Here is a 16,264-nt window from a genome sequence, read left to right as displayed (position 1 = left end):
TTGTGACCAATAAGTTGCACTGATCAGCTTCTATCAAAGATTAAACTAAAGGAAACAGGATGAATTAAGTATTTGTGTGCTTATTATCTCATTTTATGAATAACATACCTATTGACAATTTTATGTTAAGTGACAGAACATAGTTTAACCTATGTTTTCCAGATTAAAAAATATTGAAAGGATAATAGATAAGGATAATACAGTTGAATCAAATATATTAACCAAGACTCTTTTCATTTAGTTTCCATTTGAAGCGAAATCATTAGAAAGCTTTTACAGTCTATGAATTGATTTACCACACTCATTGAGATTTTTAGGGAACTCTTTAAAGATATAACAGCTTACAAGTGTGCATGAAAGAAAACTGTATGCAGAGTACACATTCATATCTTAATTGTTACATGAGTCTAATTTATCACATCTAAACTTTCATAATTCCAAAGAAAAAATTAAGAATTCCACTTCCAAATTTTTGAAATACTCAACATAACCTGTTCAAGTTATTACAAGATGGAAAAATATGGAAATCCTAGTTCAAAGACTGTGGAAATTAAAAGATATTTCTGAAAAGGAATGACACCAAATACATTGTCATGAGGGACAAGCCACTAAGAAAAGTCTGCAGTCAGGTGAACAGAAATTAAGGGGAAGGATATATGAGAATATTACATGCCATATATCTCAAAGTACATCTTCTGAAGGTCATGTTTTCATGAATTAGATTACGCACTGTCAATTACTTCTGTTTCTGAGGCATAGCATCAGTCACATTCTGTTAGACAATGTGCCACAAAATGACTTGACGTGATGCACAGGAATACACAGCACTTCAACCAGGAAATTTAGAAATAGTATTTGAGCATTTTCCACTTGTCTGGGTGACCAAACACCTAAACATGTCTGCCAGTCCTTACTTAAGGTTGGTCTCAAGTCTTCCAATGTTGAGAGTACAGGAAATTTGGCCTGATTTTTACTGTCAGAGATATGTGAGGAAAGTTTTATGCTATCTGCTTTGGAAGAGTGCTTTTCTGTAAGCCACAGCCAGGCCCCATTCTACTAGCATCCAATTGCACCACAAAATTGCAAATCTATTTAATATTAGTGGCTTAGGTACCTATTTGGATTTTTTCCCTTCTCCTTTTCTATTAAAGTTCTTCTGTGACTGCATACTGAGTACTGGTGAGCACGTGTAGAAGTGGGTAGGGGAATTTTAACTTCCCTGGAATAGATATTGCATCATAGTTGAAGGCAAAAGCCACAGTTCAATTCTTCCAGAAATATTCCCGAGAGGATCTGAACTTCACTGCTTGCTTCTATCATGAGCACCTGGCATAAAATGAACAAATGTAATATTGCTGTGAAACACTGAGGAAAAAGAAATCATCTATCATGAAAAAATTCAAACTAGAATGGGATCACATACCAATTTAAAGTACATTTCTCAGGCATGTATTTCGAATCATAAACACAAATGATGACTTGCCTATCCTGAACATGACTTATTACCCAAGAAAGGAATGCAAATTAAGAAGTTCTATTATATAATATATATAGTTCATAAACTATATAGACAAATTTTCGTACTATTTTTATCACTAAGACCAATGAGAAAAATATTTAAGCACTTTAAAGAAATTAACCACTATTTGAAGTAAAATTACACTCATATTCTGACGCTTATTTATTGATGTCTGACAGCATGACAAGACACTTCCAGCCTCTTGATTTCATGTTTGAAAATCCTAGCAGCACTGAGCAAAAAGAAAACAGATTAAAAGGACTGTCTTAAGGAAAAAAGAGGCTTCAATAACCTACCTTAAAGTATGCTATTGCTTTTCCTTAGATCAGGATTTTATTCTAAGTGCATAGATCTCTCACTATGCTCCAGAATATTAATACTCTTGTGAAAGTAAATGTATTCTCATCCTTAGATCTTGTAATCCCTACAGTATTACATTTTATTTCCTGGCTTATGGCACATGCTTTTCTGTAAAGGCATAAAGTAGAATTTGCAACCTCAGATGATATTTGCTGATCCAGAGGGTTGCAGCCAAAAGATGGCAAAAAAGGGAATGACTGCTTCTTCTCAGCAGCATTTCAAAGGAATCTGCCATCATTAACTCTCTGAGACTACAGATAACTGATAATCACAAATATTTTCCTTTCTCTTCCTCTGCCTCTCCTCTTATCTACTGGATATTAATTTGGGGGAATTTTAAAACTGTAGGATTTCTAAGACTGATGTGAATGTTAATGTCCCTGAGTTATCCTAGACTTTCAAATGACACTGAATGTAGAAAATCTGGGCTAAATACCATAAAAAATACCAAAATGTCCAGACTATTAAACAGAAGACATCCTTTCAAAGGGAGAGTCAAAATCCCTATTAAAGGATCATTTATTTTGCACTGGACAACAGGCACAAGAATACAGAAAAAATTCTGAGCTGGGATGATAGAGGCCCTATTGTAGTGCTCTCAACTCAAGTACCAATACACCAGTGATGAACAAATTCCGCCAAATTTTTAAAAGGATAAATAGCATCTTCAGAGCTACTCCCAGGATGTATTTGAGGTTATATATTTTCATGCTGTAAATTAGAGTCAATCCATTTGGGCAATCCATTAGCTTTTTATCTATTTTTTTTTTCATTAGTGTATGAAGAGAAACATCAGCCTTTGTACTCACCAATCCAGTTTCTTTCACTCTTGTTTGCTGTCTTTACCAGTTCCTGTGAAGCTTTCTGCATAACAAGCACTCAGTCATACACAATCTTCCTGTATTCCCATGGCATTTCAAAATTAACCTTCTGCAAGACCCTTGTCTAATTTTAAAGAAGATTGTCTGCTTCTGTTGAGGTAAAATGGAGAAGAGTAAAATGCATGTTTACTCACCTATATTGAAAACCAACACCATAATTCCGTAGGAAGACATAACAGACAGCAAGTTTGCTGATAGGGATAAGAGAAATAGGAGGAACCTATGCACTGAAGTGCTGTTTTAGCTCATCAGGAGATATATGGCTCAGCCTGGCTAAGTGTTTAGCCATAGACACCAGAAGCAGCTATCTGTCCTACAGCAGCTGAAATGTTAGGTCAGTAATGCTGCTATAGCATCAGTCAGTAGACCACAGAGGAGATGAGAAAAAGACAAGATCACTTGCGAAGATCAGAGTCATCAAAGGGATTTCGGCTCTGAAATCAAATGCAGTCCTCAGCTGTCTTGCCTGTATGACCCCATAACTGCATAGCTGTCCTTTCTCCAGCTCCTTTTTAACTGTGCTCCAACAAAGCAAGCTGTTCTATAGCTGGGTACTCATACAGGTGAGAGATGAGGCCACTTCAAATCTTTTGGATTGACCCTGTTTGGAGCAGTGGGCTGAAGCTGTGTCTTCTGTTTTCTAGAGGACCAGACAGCTACTGGGATGCCCAAGATATCCCTGGATTAATTTTCTGTTTCTTTACTGTTAATTTTATGGGTTTTATTTAATTTTTTTTAAAAAGTAATTGAAATGGGAGTGAAGCCAGACTCATGTTTATACTAGCCACCCTTGTCCCTGTCACTGTGATTTTTGAATGACCCAGAAAGCTTTATGATATCTTTCAAGTAGAAAAGCAAGCTATGTTGTGACATAACTGTGAATAAAAACCTGAGAAACGTACTTTATTACTGTCTCATTACTAATTCTGTTTGAAGAAATCCTCTTGTGGGCTTCTCATTACTTCATGTTGCTTTGCAAGAGAACCCACATTGCTTTTCAGTGAGAACCCCCACTGTGCCTCATGTTATTATTACTTTGTCAACAGTACCAAAGATTTCTTGCATAATACAAACAAAGGAGGAAGGAACTATTATTTACAATCCACAACTCTGAATGTGCTTTTACAGGAGAACAGAAAAGTAATTTTTGGCCTGAGGTCTTTCTTCCATAAGTGTCAACCTCTACTGTCCAGCTGAGGAGATTTTGTTTCTAGCAATAGTTCCAAACATCTTTTTACAGTGAAACTGTTTACTCAAGTTATGTGTAAGAAATTGAGCATTTCTCCTTTAGTAAACATGTGCCCTCTCTCATGGTCTCCATTTATGTTTTATTACTTTGACTATTGTTGAATAGTTCTTTAATTTGCCCAGTATTCCTGATAGTAACTAGCAAATACCCAGGTCTAAATGATAAAGGAGAAAGAATACTTGTCCTCGTACTTGGAACTTCAGCAGCACTCTCCGTTTTTATTCTGCATCTCGCTGATACTTAATTTCTGGCATTTCGTCAATTTCCTACTTATTATTAAATGTTTGCTTCATGCATAGATTTTGCTATCACAAAAAAAAAAACCTCTATACAGGAGCTTTGCACCTGGATTACCGCTATTTTTTCAACATTACAATCATAACTAATATTATTTAATACCATTGCTAGTTTTCTTTACTATACTTCTACTTCAGTGTGCTTTAGTGTCTAAAGTCTCTAAGCCCAATATCAAATTACCTACATACTCATTTACATTGTGTGCTAGATACTGCATTCATGGTTTCTTTTCACTTGTATTGCCCCTAGCACAAAAGGGCTTTTTTGACCTAGAAATGCTTTTTAGTCATGTCAGGGATTTTTGTGTGTCCTTCACTCACATTGCAAATATTTTCTTTCAGACATCCAGCAGTATTACTGTGACATTATTTTGCTAATATGCAGTATATTATTCCATTTCCTTAATCTAAGACTCAGACATCTAGCTGCAATGAAGTCACTATAGTTACTTAGTTCCCTCATTCCTTCACTTCCTTCCTTTAAAGATTCAGCTTGTGGTCAATTTTCTCCTGATTCCACTGTGCACTTTTTAAATTTATTTCACCACTTTTTTTATAGAACAAAATGGGGCTTGTGAATAGCAAAGTTTAATTACAGTATATTTATTTCTTTATTCTTTTTCCTATCTCTTTGTTTTGACATTTTACTGCCTTACATAATTTTTCCACCTCTGTATTATTTTATGTAGTGGTTCATTGTATCTCTCTGCTAGGACTTTCCCTTTAGAGAAAAGATTCCTCTCAGGCATCTCTACAATGTCATTAGGATTCTTTTGTCTTAGTGATTACATCTGCCATTCCGGATTCTGTATCTTTTCTTACAATATAGAAAGCACTTTACATTAATTCTTGTGTTTTCTTCTGCATCCATAAATAGAAAATACATATACACTTCTTATGAAACTGTCTTGCATTTTGCAATAGCAAACTTAAATCGCTCCAGTGTTTTTCTGCATATTAGAAAGTGAGCAGGATAACAGTTTGGCAAGTCAAGATCTCCTGTAGTTTTAATCTACAACTCACTGTTAGATCATGTAGACATTATTCATGGAACAAAACTTGAAGGGGACTCCTGCTCGTCTGGATGCATATCTTGATGGAGAAGTTGTGGGTTGCCATTAAGATATTCATATCCCGCCATACATCTCTGCAAGAGATTCAATTCTCTAATCCCTAACTATAACATTAAGTAGCTTAGTCACAGAAATACTCAGAAAACCATGGATTTTTTACCATCCCACCTACTGGAATATACTGTCCGCAGTAAATTCCCCCTTTCACTTCCCATTGACCAGCATTTATGGATTTCTCTTCAGGTTGCACTATTTTGTGAATTCCCCATTCAGAGAAATACCTCCTTTAAGGCACCCTGCAGGTACTTTTTGCAGAAAAGCGCATTGCAGTCCGACATCACAACACTTCTGTGCATTTACCCCTCAATCGCTCATCTTGATGTACTGGATGATGGGCCATGCCATAATTTCTATCCAGGTACAAACTCTCTGGAAGAGAGAAAAGGCTAAAATTATCCTTCCTGTAGAGAATATTATGAACATGCATGTCAAAGGGTCACATATCATAGAATATTCTCATTATCTGTACTGCGTAAACCCACTGTATCTGTATAACACTGAAGCATAACAGTGTGAGTTCTTAAGGAGATAAGTGATGTCAAACTTTATCCTTCCCTTGAGAAAATAAATAACACTACTTCTTTCTTTGCCTAAGGTAATTTTTGGATAAACCAGAGAAATGAAGAGAAGGATTGGAGAATTTAGTGATAAGGGAATGCAAAATGCTTACTACTTTTTTATTTATTAATATTGTTATTGTTATTGCTATTTATTATTGCTCTCATTTATTTATTTATTTATTTAAAATTATTTGGCTGAACATGTATATTTTATGGTAGTATGGTTCAGTCTTCAAAGAAGCATTTTTACTTACTGATTCCTCTAAGGCTACTCATTTATTCAAGTTAAAATGAGAACAGCTCAAAATATTTCTATCATCTAAGTAACTGCAAAAAGAGTTTGCACTTTCAAAAGGATTAACGACCAGTTCTCCAGTAATATTTATTTACTTTTCTTCAGGGAGTCTTTAAAATTGACCCTTCTCTCATAAAACAAAATAATAGATATGAGAAATAACAAGCTTTATGGTGGCATGAAAACAATGCATTCAACATTCTGTGAACATATTTTTTTCTTGCAATGTTGTAATTCCATCAATTTACTTATTAACAGGGAACAGGATCCATTAGATTTGGAGGAAAAGGGGGAAAATGGAGGGCGAATGATAACTACCGGAGTATGTCTGTACTTGTGAATCAGGCTGCATAATATACACTTGTAAATATAATTTTAGATACAGTTCTATTACACATAAAGAGCCTCTGACATAGCTGAGAGAAGAGCTCAGGATTACATGGCAAATGTAGCTCCCGGCAAAGTACAAAGTGAAATGCTAACAGCACATGTAGAGTAAGGTGAGATAACTCTGGTCTGAGATACATGCTGCAATTTAATTTATGTGATGATTCATCTAGAACCTCAATCTTTACAGTAACTATAAATCAGTGTATGTACAGACATGCTTCCTTTGATGCTCAACTGAAAATGAACTTAATATCCTATATATGGCAAAGCAGGACACCAGTAGAGATTGACTTTTTACCTAGAACTATTGCAAGGGAAGTCTGTCATCTATAATGAAACTATTGTATTGAAAATCAAGCACTGAAGACTTCTGGATAAGTGGATCTGAAGAGTACTTTGAAGTGATTTGAGAGGACAGTGTCACATTTTTATGGTTTAACCATTCTCTACATGTGCAATTGTAATACAGTTAAATTTCTTCTAACATCCTGATCAAATTCAATGGCAGAAAACCATGGTCAATATCTGTTTTTCTGAGGACCAGGAACAAGTAACTATTCTGCACTCATTCTTTCAACTTTAAAGAACTGACTCAATCATGATAGATTACTTCAGCCATCAAAATTCTCTAAATTTTTCAGACTTTCTGTCTTAAACCAAGGATTTGGTTTAAAGGTGATGTCCTACTCAATACCGGATAGGAAATAAGATTAAAATTTTATTTGTGAAAATCTAGTGTGGAGACACAAGTTTTTTGTATAGCACCAGCATATGAGCATAAAAATGTGCAGAAATTTCTTTTTATAAGTGCACTGGGTACAAATTACTGCATTTTTGAAACTATAGATAGGACAGTTGCCCATTACCCTGCCCTGGCCATTATGCTACTACACCAGGTCCTGCTATATATCTTCTCCTTCCTACCCCACCATGGTCTGAGATCTGCCACTTTCCCACCCCATTCATGCAGCCCTGTGGAGTGGCTGGGGATCTGGGGCTCCTGCCACCACCAGCACCAGCCCCAAGTCCAGGATGGGTGCCCTGGTCCTGTGTCCACCCCTGCTGGACTACCCTCAGTCCATCACAACAGGCCTCTGTAGCACATGGCACAGACCCTCAGCACTCGGGTATGGCAGCCAGCCCGCATGGATTAGAGTCTGGAGCACAAGTCTGATGAGGAGCTCGTGAGGGTGCTGGGGAGGTATAGTCTGGAGAAATGAAGGCTCAGGAGAGATCTTCTTGCTCTCTACAACTGACTGGAGATTGTGGCAAGGTGGGGGTCAGTTTCTTCTCCCAGGCAACTAGCAGTAGAACAAGGCGAAATGGCCTCAATTTTTACAAGGGGAGATTCAGGTTGGATATTTAAAATAATTTTTAATCTCTTTCCAGTCTCTGCTAAATAGTCTTGTTATGCATCTAGGTTGCAAGTCTTTTCCACAGATAATCTGCAGAGGATTTCTTAATACTTGCATTTGTCAGCCAGATGCCAGCTAGTCACTAGATTCTAAGGAAGTTTGCTGTTGCTGGTAAATCAGTTATCAAATCCTCTTGAGACTTTTGAGCAGAATCCACCCAAAAATATTTAGCTTTTATTGTGTTATTTTTGGCAGACTTACCTCAGTTTCAGAAAATTTCTTCTGTAAAGCTCTCAATAAAAATATCTCTGGTAAGGGAGCATACATCATACCCAAGGTACTTTTCAAGTAGCTACCACCAGTAAGCCAAGGAAATTCATTCTGAAATGTTTCCTTGCACCACAGTGCATAGTACCATGGAAATATTTCCCTGAAGAAAATGGGTACAGCTCCTACATTATGGAACATATTCTTAGAAATATCCCTCTGAAACACCGGAAACAATTGCTTACATTATAAAATGCATAAATCTAGACATTTTAGGTAATTAACATCTGGGGAAAAAAAGGCAATGGTGTCAGTGTTTTTTTCCACTAAGAAAGTAATTCAATTGAAGCTTCACAGAAGAATCTAAAGTAAAAATATTGGAAGCTGTTTTCATAAACAATTCCAGAATTTAAGTCATAAAGATGGAAATTCAAAATCTTTTTTACATTTATCAAAAAAGCTTAAAGGAAGCTAAAGTTAAGATTTCCACAGCAGGTTGCTTATAAACCTATAGAGAAAGGTTTTCATGTAAAAGCTGCCAAAGACTTGTGAATTTACCTGTTATTCTGTAATTCTGACTGTAGTTACGGTTCAATATTTATACTAATTGTAAGTTTGGCTCCAAGTATATAAATTATTCTTCTTCATAAACTTGGTCCTTCTTTTCTGCATATATGTTATAATTGTCTGTCAAGGATATTTTATGGTAAAATAAAGAATATATGCTTCTCCTTATAAGTACCACTTATACTGACGACAAAAGAGTAAAGGCCAATCATAAAACATTCTCTCTATAATATCTGGGATCTCAGTTCCAACTGTCAGAAGTGAAATCAAAAGCAATTCACACATCTTAAATGCTGGACCCAAAAACCTTCACCTCTGCAATTCACAGAAGTCAATAATGTTAGAAAGTTCTCATCAGAGTACATCAGAGTGAGTAAAGGTTCACAGTCTGCCCTGCATAAGAAGGTGATTGTCCCCTCTTAAGAAATATGAGTGATCCACTTAATTAATCCCAGTTGTACCATGAGGAAGTGGTGATGTTATATACTAGCAAAACATTTATGTTCAGGTCAGGGTCAAGACCCAACAGCTTTGCACTTAATAATATATCTCTGTCCAGATTTTGCTGAGCACAAAAATATATAAAGATCTGTATTGCTCCATCTGAGCAGGTACTTCCCTATGGTAAGAAAGACAGAGGAGTTTTCTGTGCAATGGCAAAAGTATGTCTTCAGCACAAAGTGGCTGAAGTGTGTGATTCCAGCACAGAGAACATTCAACTTCAGATTCAGGTTATGAGAATTCCCCCCTTTTCACTAAATTGTCCAAGAGGAAATATGAGCCTGATTTCATAATCATAATTCAGTTAATTAATGAAAAAAATATTTACTCAATCTTTTTTAAAATTTATTTTTATGTTAGTAAGGTGAAGGCATTTTCTAACCCTGAGCTTTCTTGTACATTGCTACTGTAGCTGATTCTTCTAAAGCTTTCCTAAGCATAGACTATGCTTCTTGTTAGTGTTAACTTCCTGCGATAACAAGAAAAAAATAAGAATATATAGACGAGAGGTGGAGAACAAGTGGTATCAGTAAAAAAGAGTAATATATGCTGGAATGAATATAACATTTACATTCCTCACAATAGTATGAAACACTCAAGGTATCATGCTGCATATGCTTTAGGACACAGTGAATCTTTTAAGCTCACTACTGAAAGAGGTTTACAATAAACTGTCCCAGTCAAGCTGGCACATGTTGTGTTTCTAGAGTGAAAAGCAACTTTTAGTGCGCCAAATCTGCTGTGTAGTCTCATGAATCCAGTCAAAATAATATACAGAGATTAATTATCCAAACATGTTTTTTTAATTGTGGTCTAAAAAGCTTTCAAAACTTCACAGAATTTAATGCAATAAGAAGGTCGTGACATGAAATTGCTTCCTAAAGCAAAACTGATATAAACAAACTTTTTTCCTTAAGAATTCCTTTGTTTAAACTGTTTATATTTCTGTCTCCAAAGAGAAAGAGAGTTGCAGAGAATCCAAACCAGCAGTGTTTAAAAATATGATTCCCTTTGATATCACTGTGTGGCGTCACAAATGACACAATCATCTGTAAAGCTTAACAAAATCAACTTGCTCATTTTGCTTAAACAAAATGAATGTTCATTTCTAGTCCTCTTAAATTCTCACTCCTAAATGTACTTCTCAATTAGAAGGACCTAGTGAGAAAGAAACAAGTAAAAGCAATCAAAGAAAAATGACTGAACCCCATTCCTTTCTTATGCTTGCAATTTCCCATATCTCAAAGAGCCATTTCCAAGTACATATGTACCAAAGCTTTCATATATGTCCGGGTAAATCTGTCATCACATGCACTCAAAGAATCATAAGATTACAAAAATTTTGGTTATGAAACCCATGCAAATTCAGAAAGGGAAATGCATAAGTTTCTCTCTATATAAAAATTTTACATTTTAAACACTCCAAAGAGAACCCTGCAGCATAAGAGTGCATCTAATGAAAAAAGAAAAAAACCCTATCCAAACCAACTAACCAACCAATTGACCAACCAAAACCAAAAAAAACCCCAACCACACCCCAAAAAACCAACAAAACCCCAACTGGGATAAAGCCTAATATCAACTGGAAACAATTTTCCAGATGACTGATGGTGAGGTGTCCTGTGTGCCAAAACTCTGTCCCCTACAAAGCTTCTCCCTGTGCTAAATAGCTGCTATTGTTAGTTTCTTTCAGTTACTTTCCCCGTAACTGAGTTTCAGCCAGCAACAAGGAAAAATGTCTATAATTTTTTTTATGAAACTGATAGCATCTTTAGTACAATTGTACACAGCAGCTGAGGATGAGTGATGCTTTGCCAAGTGCATCTCATGATGTCGTTTCCCTTTTTTTGTGCTGCATTGTTTCCTTTCCACTCTCCCGGCAATAAAAAAGAAAAGAGAAATCACCAAAGTTGAATAGAGAAAACTTGTTCTCATTTTTTGCTTATGCAGCAAGAGAGAATGAGCCCACCACTGAGAAGAGATAGCTGCAGACACAGCCTTCATTAGAAGAGCCTTTTTAGGAAGGAGAATGACGACAAAGGACTCAAACTTTTTAATACCAAGCCAGGTGAGGATGGTCAGGAGATTATGGCACTGAAATAGGCTTCACAGGAAACTATATGCAATAGCAGACTGCAGCCATGGCCAGTTTGCTGTCACTTTAGGATATAAATTTCATTAAGTCAAAAAATGAAATAATTTGGTTGTTGATACAACCAGAAGAGAGGCTCAGGACCAGCTTTTGAACCATCATTTTTGTCCCTAATAATGTTCTCTTAGCAAAAGCAAACAACAAATTAAAAATAATAATGAAAAAATCCAACCCACTTTACCTTAAATTTGCTGAAATAGGCTATGTACATTCATGTTTTTAAAAGGCAAGTTGAGAAGCTTCAGTGAATAGACCACAAAATAGAAATACTACATTTCCTCAAACCTAAAGATGCTTCTGCAAATGTACACCAAGGCATTATGAGCACGAAAGAAATTTAAAGTTCCTTCCTAATAGAATGCATGTATGATATCTCCATCTTGTTTCAAATCCAAAAAGGACAGATAGGCCTAGAAGTAGTGGAAAAGATAATATTTGAAACTAAGACATCTTCTAAAATTTCTTTATTTTCTTAATAAAGTTAATACACAGCCCAAGCTGCTGTACTTGACTTTCCATGATACTCGAATTTCTATCTGACCCAGGATTAAACTTACAATTTTGTATACCAAATATTTTAAGAAGCTAGAAACATGTGTTTTGTACTTACAAGAAGCAATGGGTTTTGTACTCTGCTCTGTCCAAGAAACTCAGTGGTTAAGAAAATATCTCTTATTCCCTCAGGTTTTAAAACCTCAAACTTTTCTTCCTTTGAGAAAAATTGAATTCATCTTCTCCTTTCAGAGGCTTGTACTATTTACTCCAGCAAGTACGGAAATGATTAGCAAGTATATAAATACTTGTAAGGATGTTTGAGTCGATGCAGGCAGCCAGAAAAGTCACAAAACCACAGCTGAAATGCAAAGAATAAATATATTTAATTACCTCACTAATTGGAGGATCCTGAGGCAATACCTGTGCAGAGAAACCCAAATGGGAACACCGGAACTCTCAGACTCAGTAATTTCTTCTCAGAGCTGTTACAGTGCTGTGTTTTGGATTCAAAATAAGAATGGAATTGATAACACACTGATGTTTTGATTTTTTTGCTAAGTTGTGTTTATCCTAAATCAAGAACTTTTTTCTTGTCTCATGCTCTGCCAGTGAGGAGGTACACAAAGGAAACTGAGAGAGAGCACAGCTAGAACAGGTGACCCGAACTGACCAAAGGGTTATTCCACACCATAGAAGGTCATACTCAGTATATAAACTGGGGAGAGTTACCCACAAAGGGCAGCTGATCTGGGTTCAGGAAGGCAGGTCTGGCATTGGTCAGTGGGTGGTGAGCAATTGCATTGAGCATCACCGGGTTTTTCCCTTTTCATTTTCATCGTTTTATAATTTGCCATTATTATTGTATTTTACTTTATTTTCAATCATTAAACTGTTCTTATCTCAACTTTGATTCCTCTCCCCATTCCATCAGGGTAGGACGGGAAGAGAGGGTATGGTGAAGGGAGATAAGCTTAAAACAATGACATACATTGTCATACGGGGAAACTAAAATTGATTGGGGTATACCTCTGTAGAGCAAGCAGGTGGAAGACTGGAAGTGAGGGTTTTTCATGTCTGTTCTCTTTAACACCAATATATGTGTGTATTCACCCAGGTGTGCACAGACACATAGAAAAAGTGTCCTAGTGGTATTCTGATATCATGCAAGTAGATCATTTCACATTTCACTAGAGACAGAAGAGGGACATATTAAAAAACTTTCCATCACATAGAGGTTTTCTTTTTTAGTGAGTCAGAAGTACATAGTCATTTTCATGTATTGAATATTTAGAATAAATAAGTGATAAAATTATTTCCTTAGGCATACTCAAAAAATATAATCATGATTACACACAAAAGAATGTGATCATCTATTGACCTCCTATGTGCTTCCCAAGAGGCGCATATTTAATTATTTGAATGAACCATTATATAATTAAGAAAGAAATCCTGTGGTTGTACTTAAGCATGATTTCCCTTTAAAATACTCTATATTAGTTGTCTTGAAGGTGAGTTCTGACATTCTTCTTTTGTATAATTTTCAGAAATCTAGTACATTTGTTCCAAAAACATATTAATGTCTTTAACAGTGTGCTAAATTTCTGCTAAAGCTTTGGGAAGTTTTCAAGTCAAGACATATCTATTTCAGGGAAATATAGCAAGAATATATTCAAACAGGAAACAACAGCTAGCCTAGGAGAAAATTGATTTTTAATGTTCATAATTCATGGACAGAAACTGTGTTATGCAGCGACTGCAGGAAAGGCTTGCATGGATGTTAAATCATTGTAATAGTTGCACATACTGCTGTTCCAAGGGATATAAAAGGTGGTGCTTTAAAATATAGCTTCCTCCTGTTGCAACTCTGTAGTCTAAACAGCTGCCACTTTGACATCCACATTCACTCTCCTTCATGGGCCTCTAAAGATGATGGTAGAATGATCAACGGTCACTATCTCTAAGTATGAAAATGGTGGCTAACAAAGGCTGATCAGTGCCTCTTAGAATATTGGCATATCTACTTGAACAAAGTGGAAAATCTGATGTTTCCCACATTATACTCAAAAACTGCCACTTTGTGATATTTGTGAGCCTTACATGAACATAAAGTTATCTAAGCATATTTTCATTCGCAGCTTCATATTAAAGATATCTTCAAATTAATTTAGATATATAGGCAGTAATGAACATTTGATACACTACCTCTGGTTTGTTGCAGTAGTAAAGGGAGGGATACAGAACATTTAGATCATTAGAGCACAAGTCAGTTCTTTCATTTTGGGAATATTCTAGAATTAGCAAATAAATACCGTTAAAATAATGCTATTTTGTTTATGTAGGCTTCATCAAATGCCTCACTATGTGTAAAGTTTAAGAGGTGAATAAGAGATTGTCTCTCTAAATCAGGAGCTATTTGAAGTTTGCCAGGTAATTAACAAAGAAGGGGTGAGGAAACATTCAGTGTTTGAACTTTAACTGGAATGAAATTTGTCATCCACACAATGAGGGATATTTTTCATATTCAAATTCAACCCCTCTATACTCATGCCAGAAGTTTTCCTAAGGATGTACACACGTGGGTTCTAGAGACTAGATTAGGGAGGAGAGGGATGAGACAACTGTAGCATCTTCAGTAAATCACAATTATTAATTATATATCTCACTAGATTTGAAATTATTTCATAGTTTTCAGTGCTTTTTGTTTTTCTGCTATGAATGGAAACAATTTAATCATAAATTGATAAAATTTCACCCTCTTCACAAGGACAAAAGTAGCTCTAGTATTAAATTCTTAGTTAAAAATACTGAATCATGATTAAAAAGTTATTAGTGACTGCAGACATTCCCAGAACGCACCAGTCATCAGCAAGTTTGTGTGTTTCCACAAGCATAACAGTCTTCTATGGTTTTGTAGAATACAATTATATTAATATGGTCAGTATTTTCATAGCACGAAGAAAGATTTTCTATAACACTTGTAAATGATACATCTTCATACTGCCTGAAAAATAACCACCATAAATGTTGATGCCCCTTCTATCTCTGAATGCCCATCATCAGTGGTACAGCTGCCAGTACCATGGGCCAAGGCTCCCAGGCTGGTAGATGACAGACTGTAATGCAACTGGTTGGACAAAACACTCTCCCTTTTCCTTCCCTCAAAGCACACTTCAAACACATCACACCATCGCTTTTACCATTTTCTACAATTTGAAATGGACACTAAGATCCTTCCTTATGGTATTCTATTGGTAGAATCCCACTGTTAAGTATGATAAAAATAAGCCACGCGAAATATAAACCCAAACCCTCTCTATGCTATCTTGACTAATTGTTCTCTTTTCAACTTCCCCACTTGGTAAGGACAGAGCACCTAGCCATTATCTCCTGGGCTTTTTTCCTGTTAATATTCATTTCAAGATATTTTTACTTGGGCAGGAAAACAAATGTGCATAGTGTCATGGTAGTTAATAGCCCTATAAAATAGTCTTATTATTAATAGTGATAATATAAATTTATTTTTTTTAGAAAATCATGGTCCTCCAAGTCTTTCCAGTAGTAGGGAAAAGGAAAGCTTAGCCACGGTATTGACCAGGCAGTGATGGCAGCCATAAGTCCAGCATAAGTCAGAAGCAGTGATAATATCTCCAGGGGAACGCACTATCTTGTGAAAGTGGGTACAGTCACACACACAGAGTTACAGGACGGATATTGTCATATTAGCAAAACTGCAGCCATTTGCTCCTGAGTCCTCATGTTCTTGTGCCAGCCTAAGTGCCAGAGTTGGGGAGCCTGGGTTATAACAGCAGCAGTTTGAGGAGGACTTTCTATCAGGGCTTGCTGGGAGACCTATACCAGTTGCAGAGCTCATTGCTCCTGTAGAAGAGCATCCCTTCGTATACACCCTGAAGCTCTTTTTGATGCAACAACACTTTGCATTTAATACTTATATTTTAAAATATTACTTAATTTAATTTAAAGACTTAAGTAACACAATAACCACTTTCTTCAATGTCCCTTTAGACTAGAGATTTATTTTTTTTAATTGAAAAAAAGAGTCTAATTTTTAAATTTGCCTTTTACCCCCTCCCTTGCAAAAAAATCCTTAAATCCCCTAATAAATCACTTGCTGTTGCAAAAGGTCCAGCTTTTGACTGTGACTTGATTGTTCCTGTTCTCATTTTGGATTTTTTTTTTCTTTCTTTGCTTAATGGAGGATGGAAGACTTAATTATTTGAATTAAA

At 35.9% G+C, this 16,264-nt stretch overlaps 1 long non-coding RNA gene across 1 annotated transcript; it reads right to left on the bottom strand.

The window, feature by feature from the left end:
* Positions 1-13: 13 nt before the first annotated feature.
* On the bottom strand, positions 14-5,881 carry LOC116443220. Its single transcript, XR_004239785.1, has 3 exons — positions 5,660-5,881; positions 2,689-2,850; positions 14-1,326 (listed from the first exon to the last, which is right to left on the bottom strand). It is a non-coding gene; the product is annotated as an uncharacterized LOC116443220 (long non-coding RNA).
* Positions 5,882-16,264: the final 10,383 nt, after the last annotated feature.

This window comes from Corvus moneduloides, chromosome 4 (genome assembly GCF_009650955.1).
Source record: "Corvus moneduloides isolate bCorMon1 chromosome 4, bCorMon1.pri, whole genome shotgun sequence".
NCBI classification, from domain to species: Eukaryota; Metazoa; Chordata; class Aves; order Passeriformes; family Corvidae; genus Corvus; species Corvus moneduloides.
Note: the sequence above shows the minus strand (reverse complement) of the source record. Positions and strands in the feature narration are given on the sequence as shown.